This window comes from Rhagoletis zephyria, unplaced genomic scaffold, assembly GCF_001687245.7.
Source record: "Rhagoletis zephyria isolate East Lansing unplaced genomic scaffold, Rhagoletis_zephyria_1.1 Rzeph_scaffold_00020, whole genome shotgun sequence".
Lineage (NCBI taxonomy): Eukaryota > Metazoa > Arthropoda > Insecta > Diptera > Tephritidae > Rhagoletis > Rhagoletis zephyria.
Window position 1 is genome coordinate 156,880 of NW_016157104.1, and position 7,520 is coordinate 164,399.

The 7,520-nt window shown below is 33.3% G+C and overlaps 1 long non-coding RNA gene across 1 annotated transcript in view; it reads right to left on the reverse strand.

Annotated features, from left to right (window-relative positions):
* Positions 1-4,488: 4,488 nt before the first annotated feature.
* Positions 4,489-7,520, reverse strand: part of LOC108362027 (uncharacterized) — a 12,784-nt gene continuing 9,752 nt past the window's right edge. Inside the window, exon 3 of the long non-coding RNA XR_001847401.1 lies at positions 4,489-4,570. This is a non-coding gene — a long non-coding RNA (uncharacterized LOC108362027). The remainder of the gene's footprint in view (positions 4,571-7,520) is intronic.

The following is a 7,520-nucleotide window of genomic DNA, read 5'->3' on the forward strand; positions in this document are numbered from 1 at the left end:
GTGCACAAGTGCGCTCGGGTATATATGTATCTCGCTAACCGTTCTAGCAATTTGAACCAAACTCGGTATGGTTATTGTGCTTGCCACATAAAAGCAAAGCGTTGAAAATTATTGAAATCGGACTAAAATAACGACCGCTTTTCATATAACGGTATATTTCAGAAGTGCTTGAAACTGCAATATTTCGAAATTTAAGACGCTAATTTACTTAAAATAAATACACCCTGGCTTATCGTGTAGCGGTAGCTTTCGGAAAGGTGGAAAACATATATTTAATAATTGCGCCGGGTATTTAATGTTCGGCTCCGCCCGAACTTAGACTTTCTTACTTGTTATTTTATTACATCTACAGGTAACGTCCTTTCATTTTGCATCGCATTTTTGAAATTCGAAAGAATGGTGCAGATCTTATGTGTGTACTACGTTCTCGAAGACTCCGAAACCGCTTAAGAATCTGATTTTGATGTTATTAACATAAATACTTTGGCGGAGTCTGGAGATTGTTCCTGCAAAGTTTAGCAGCTATTGGACTCAAAGAGTTGCCACCCATATAAAAAATAAATATGTAAAAGTTAAATCAAATATTACAAGATTGGTATCAAATTAAAGGTGATTGAGGAAGTCTTAATCCAAACATATTTTACAATATCTCCGTCAGCTATAAAATAAAAAAGTTGCCAGATGTTAGAAAATGATTTTTAAAATATCAAACAATTTGAAAACTATACACATAAGATTAAATAAAACAACCAGTTCATGATGGAACAATGAACTTAAACAATGAATTTAAACTATTTCTGGAAGTCATCGAAATCGGCTTAATGTAACATATAGCTCCCATAAAACTGATTGTTCACATATGAGGCTTTGTACTAAAAAATGTATCAATAATCATTTGCATGGGAGCTATATGTTATAGTAATCCGATATCAATGATTCAGTGTTACTTTAATAATAATAATAATAATAAAAATAGATTGGGGCTTACACATATGTTAGTGTTTGGCCGAGTGTTATTATATGTATGTACCAAAAAAAGAGAGATTTGATAGATATCGCAGATGTTTAAGGCTGTTCTTTACTTTATCTTTAAGGAGATACGAAGGACTAGGGATGGAAGAATCGATTCCGATTCCACTCTAGAATCGTAGATTTTCTCGAAATAATCTATTTTAGAGAACCGATTCTACATTTTCGGAATCGATCGAGAATCGATTCTGAGAACTCGATTTTCATATTTTTCATATATCTTTAGATATGCGTCAGTTATTAGAATTGTAAAATTTCTGGCATGACTACCATAAATGTTAATCCTTCTGCAGTGTTTAGAATTTACCCCTTCCTATAATGTTTTGGGTCATTTGGGACACAACAATAGAAATTAGTCAATTTTAAGAAGAAAACATGTTATTCAGTTAATATTTTATTTACAAACACTTTATCGGCAAGTGCTGTACTCTTACCGGTTCAAAGTTTCCCTTAAATACTAAGCAATAATTTGGTCAAAATGACCCAGAAATACTGTAGGTGTATGGAAAACTATGTTTCCTTCTAGAAAACAAAATTAAATAATATTTTTTGCAAAACCATAGCTGATTACGCTTTTAACGAATAGACAACTTCGCGGCTTATTTAAAATTGCCTAACTCTGTAATTAAAGATTTTTTTCATGAAAATTGGGTCATTTTGACCCAAACATTGCAGAAGGGTTAAGTAAGATTAATTGACGCATATTCGAGTGTAGAGATGGTAGAAATGAATTTATGAAAAGAAGCAATTTTAAGGAGGGCATTCAAATTTATTTACTTTTATAGATTTTTCAACTGAAAGAAAGGTTGATGTAAAGAATCGATTAGAATTGAATAATTCGAATCTCGCCGTCGATTATCCGATTCCAAGGATCGTAAGGACTAAATAAGACTCGAGAATCGAGAATCGATTATTTTTCAAAACTTTCCATCCCTACGAAGGACTAAATCTCCAACTATCCATTCATTGTTATGTTAAGAAAAACTCTCCATGCTTTTTCCGGTTTTCTTTATTTTTTCGTCTAGCTTCAATGACAATCGACTGACACAAACTTTTATCTCTTTTGCTAACGCTTCGGTGATCCCAGAAAAATCGCATTTTAAGGTAAAAAATTTATACAGCATGCAATTTTTGTTATTTTTTCATATTTCATCCATTCTTCAATAATTTAGATATCAAGTAGTCTAGTAATCTAGAAAAAAATAGTTGTACCGAACTGTGCAAATAGAAACTGATATATTTAGAACCTATAGGGCCACTGCTGTGATATACAGCGTGGCGACGAATAACTGTTACCCAGGTTTTTTTGAGAAATAGAAGAGTCCTTTATAGATTTTGCGAAAAAAGTATGTTATTGTTAATTTTCCACAGATTTTACTTTAGTTGTATTAATTAGTTTTTAAATTTTAATCCTTATTTACATTAGCCAGCAGTGTAAACTTTGAGAGAAAAGTTCATTTGGCACGCAGGTCCTCGTCAGTTAATTTGTTCCATATCTTCTGTAACCATAGGCTAATTTTCTCCATTTTGAGTCCCTTATACTCCCCCTTCTGTCCAAAATAAGGCCTCATACTCAAAAATCTAATAGACTCGGGACTGGTGACTAGGACGGCCATTCATTCGACCAACCTTATACAGTTTTTTTCTTTTTTGTACTTTTTTTATACAAAGCCTAAGAAAAAATACACCTGAAAAAGACTTGCGTGCCAAATGAACTTTTCTCTCAAAGTTTACACTGCTGGCAAATGTAGATAAGGATTAAAATTTAAAAACTAACTAATACAACTAAAGTAAAATCTGTGGAAAATTAACAATAAAATACTTTTTTCGCAAAATTTATAAAGGACCCTTTTATTTCTCAAAAAAAACTGTGTAACAGTTATTCGTCGCCACGCTGTATATAAATTTCAGATTGGGGCTAGGTGGGGTAATACTAAATACTTTCACTTTCAAATAGCTACAAAAAAAATTAATAGTAATAGTGATAAAAACAAGATTACATAGAAAATAAGTGGCCTTTGGCTTGCAAATCCATTATAAATATAAAGTAAAAACAGCTCTAGAAATAAACGGCACGCAAAATAGCAATAAGTCCACAACATGAAATTAAACAACACGAGTATCCGTTTTTCTGATAAAAAAAAATAATTAATTCCTTAGCTTTGAACAATAATAATGCCAAATTTTTATCTAATTCATAATAATGAGAAAATTGGTTGTCTTTTTCAATCGTTATAATACAAAAATTCAATGACCACTTTTGTCCAGCTAGCTTGTTCTATTCATCACTGTGCAGCGCACTTAAATAGCTCAGCTAGCATGCCGTCCGCTCCAGCAGTTTTGTTATTTTTTGCAGGGAAATCGCTAGGTATTTGCACCTCTTCATATTTGGGAGGCGGCCAGCGTTTCCAGCTAGGGACACGAATTTCGATACTATGCGATACCATATCGATAGTTTTAAAACGATATTTTTTGGAATAGAGTATCAGAACCCTAATATTGTATCGAATGTCATACAGTCACATTACAAAGATAATGTGATTAACAATCGATTCCGATACAAATTGGGATTTAATGAGCAGAAATTTATACTATCGTTAGGATTGCATAGGGCGGGAATTGAAACCGCGGTCTTTGTGTTTTAAGTCAACACCTCAATATCTACGTGTAGAAATAATAATAGATTGGCGCTTACGCATATGTTAGTGTTTGGCCGAGCTTGTCCTCCGACTTGTGGCGTGCGTCGAAATCCGATACTAACCCCTATATTCTAACATAGTCATAAAACTTAGCTCATGACTGTTGTGATTTCTATTGCGCCGCAAATTGTGCCATCAAAAATTCGATTTAAAATGTGAGAAAAATGCACAACAACTTAAAAATTTGTGTTGTATTGGCAAACTTTTATCGCCAAGTAGAAATCACAGCAGTGATGAGCTAAGGTTTCTGACTTTGTTAGAATACGGCGGTTAGGCAAATTTGGCTTCGGTAATTTTTCCTCCGCTGTTTTTCCTAAGCATGCGTTTTGATACTAACACCTACACGAATTTACTTACGTGTAACTCGCGTTATCATGTGAACACCTTGAGTAAAATGCAACGAAATACGCATAGTTGTAAACGCGCGTTTAGCTCCCGTCGTATTAGCAGGGTCTTATTCTTCGCGCTAAAAAGACTAGCGGAAAATACTAAAGGCAGGGAAGCTGTGTTATTGAAGAAAATAAACAAAGGAGAAAAAGAGCCCCACAAAGAGTTGATTGCATAAAAAATTTTCCAGGTATCGATACTTTCTTTCGATACCACTTCCAAGTAAAAGTATCGATACCTCCATGGTATCGTTTCATCCCTATACACCACAGAGGCCTACAATGATGCTTCATTTGTTTTTGGTTGTGACTCGTGTTGTGAAAATGGAAAATCCTTAAAGGATATTCATTATTATCTTGAATATTCAAAATATGCAAAGTATATAGTTGCAATGTTTCGCAACTCTGTATATACATACAGTTTAAATACCGCAGTAGAACAGTATGCAAACATTACTTTGGTACGTTTTGGAAGTGCGCCAAATTTTTTGGATCTTTGTATCGATATTTGGGATATCGAGTATTTTTATTCCGATATTAATGGGTACCTGATATTTTTCTAAGCATAAACAATTCGGAAGATTTAAGATTCGTTTAAATTACGATTCTCATGAAATTTTGCAAAGTGCGAAATGGTTTTAGAAGAGAACGGGGTTTTTCTTTCCACACATTGCCACCAAATCTATTTAAGGCTTAAACTAGAAAAATAAAAAGTAAGTGCGCCTGGGCCACACTGTAGAAGTGAAACTTACGTTACTTATCTATCTATACGTACACACATCTGCTTTTGCTTAAGGTTATATTTTTTCACTTTTTTTCTATCAATGTAGATCCCTACCTCTACCACTGTTCCTTTTAATAACATTCATGTTATTCTGTTTTTACGTTATCTTCATTTTATCTTCATACTCTATCGATAACAAAATCGATTATAACGTCCATAAAAATATCGATAACAAAATCGATGACAAATTCGATAAAAATTTCAATAGCAACATCGATAATACCATTGGTTGCTAAATCGATTAGAAAATCGATAAAAATATCGATAACAAAATCGATAAAAATGTCGATAACATAATCGATAAATATCGATACAAAAGCGATAAATATCGATAACAAAATCGATTTATATCGATACCAAATCGATAACAAAATCGATAACAAAATCGGTAAATATAGATAACAAAATCGATAAATATCAATAACAAAATCGATAAATATCGATAACAAAATCGATAAATATCGCTAACAAAGTCGAGAAATATCGATAACAAAATCGAAAACAAAATCGATAAATACCGATAACAAAATCTATAAATATCGATTACAAAATCGATAAATATCGATAACCAAATCAATAATAATCGATAACAAAATCGATAAATATCATTAACAAAATCGATAAATATCGATAACAAAATCGATAAACATCGCTAACAAAGTCGATAAATATCGAGAACAAAATCGGTGAATATCGATAACAAACCCAATAAAAATATCGATTATTTAATCGATAAGTCTCGAGAATCTCGAAAATCTCTAAAATCCCAAAATAGTTCCCAGATTGAGTCTATGTGTCTCTCTCTATATCCTTTCCTCTTTAATTACCTTTATTTTAATCTTTCTTCCCCTATCGTCATCTTTAATTTTATCGGTATCCTCATCCTCGTCTTTGTTTTTACTTTTAAGTTTATCATTTTCTTCATCAACATATTCCCCTTCACCTTTGCCCTTATATATATAAGTAAAGTGTTTAAATTTACCTTGGTCTTCATTTTTACCTTTATCTTTACACATCTTTGTTTTTGTTTTTGTTTTTATTTTTACCTTTGCCTTTATAATTTTCTTTATCTATATACGTACTCACCTTAACTTTCATTCTTGTATTGTTATTTCTAAGTGTTATCCTCTAACCTTTTATTAGCAAGTTTTTGTTAAATTCATACCATATGCATACACACAAGAAGTACTTGTTTCAGCCCCAACCATTTCCGTTGCACCATTTCCGTTGCATCATTTCCGTTGCATCATTTCCGTTGCACCATTTCCGTTTGCAATTTCCGCTGAATTTGCCAATTTACTCCCACCCAACCAATCGCCACTAAAGAAGTTTCACTTCAAAAAATTACAAACCTTCTTAAAGTTTTCATTGTGTGACCTAAACACTTCAAGAATATTTTCTAGAATTCTAAATGCACTAAGAGTACATAAATAAAGTAAATTTATGTTATAAATGTAAAGAACTATGTATGTATTTATTTCATACCTTCTTACTTTAATATGTATGAAGTTAAATTTTAACTGAATTTTTTTTACCATAGGTTAGGTTTTCCTTATTGAGTTTTTAAACCCATCTGGAATGTGATATACAAATATGTGCATATGCAATGTATATATGTATATTGCACATACATATGTATGTACATATATGTATGCATGTAAGCAAGTACTGTGTAAGCTATAGGCATGGGTGGAGCTGAATATTTGAATAGTAAGGCAGCACTTATACAAACAATATTACGAAAGTTTGACCAAAACAGCCAGCTGTAGCTATAACTGCTCCTCCTGAAAGGTGATGGAGCTTCAGAAGTATTGGAGCAATAAGCAGCTTGTTTCATGATTGGAGAGCCTAAAGGATAATGTGCTGGTGAGGAGAATAACGGCAGTGCCAACAAAATAGCCGATGTAGCGGGGCTGTGTTGGTGTTTAGTTAGAAAATTTCATTCACACACTACGAGAACATGCATAGACCAAAGTTGAGAAAACGACGAACACTCTACAGCAAAATTCAACAAAAGGACAAAAAATAGCCAAACAAGGCTATAATAATGCCGATGGCAAAGGAGCGAAAAATGTGTACAATACTTTCAGCGCCGCAGTTAAGAACACAAACGACGCAAACATTCAAATATAGTAGATATGTATGTATGTAGGTACATATGTGTTTGCTAGTGTCCATAAGTGTCTGCATGCTACGAATACAATGCACCACACAGGAAAATTCTCCTGAAAGCAATTTACAAAAGTTTTTCCATCAAAATCCGCTGTCAGGATAAATATCCTGAAAATAGCCAGACGAATGTAGAGGCAGCAGCAGCAACTGCAAGAACAGAACCAACAACCAACACCAGCTAAGGCAACTAAAGCTCTGGAAATATGATTTATGAATGCCTGCCTGCCTGCCTGTTCACTTATATAAGCGTGTACACCGTTACAACTAAGTGGTGTGTATGTACATACGTATGTACAGTATTGGATATATCTATAGCACCCAAGAATGATAGAATACAAGATTGCGCCGATCAGAGAGGATTTTTGAGAATAACTTTTGTGTGACGTCACACTGGTGCAATTGCGAGAGAGAAATGCCAAAACGTGAGCAAGAATGGAAGAAGAAGAAAAA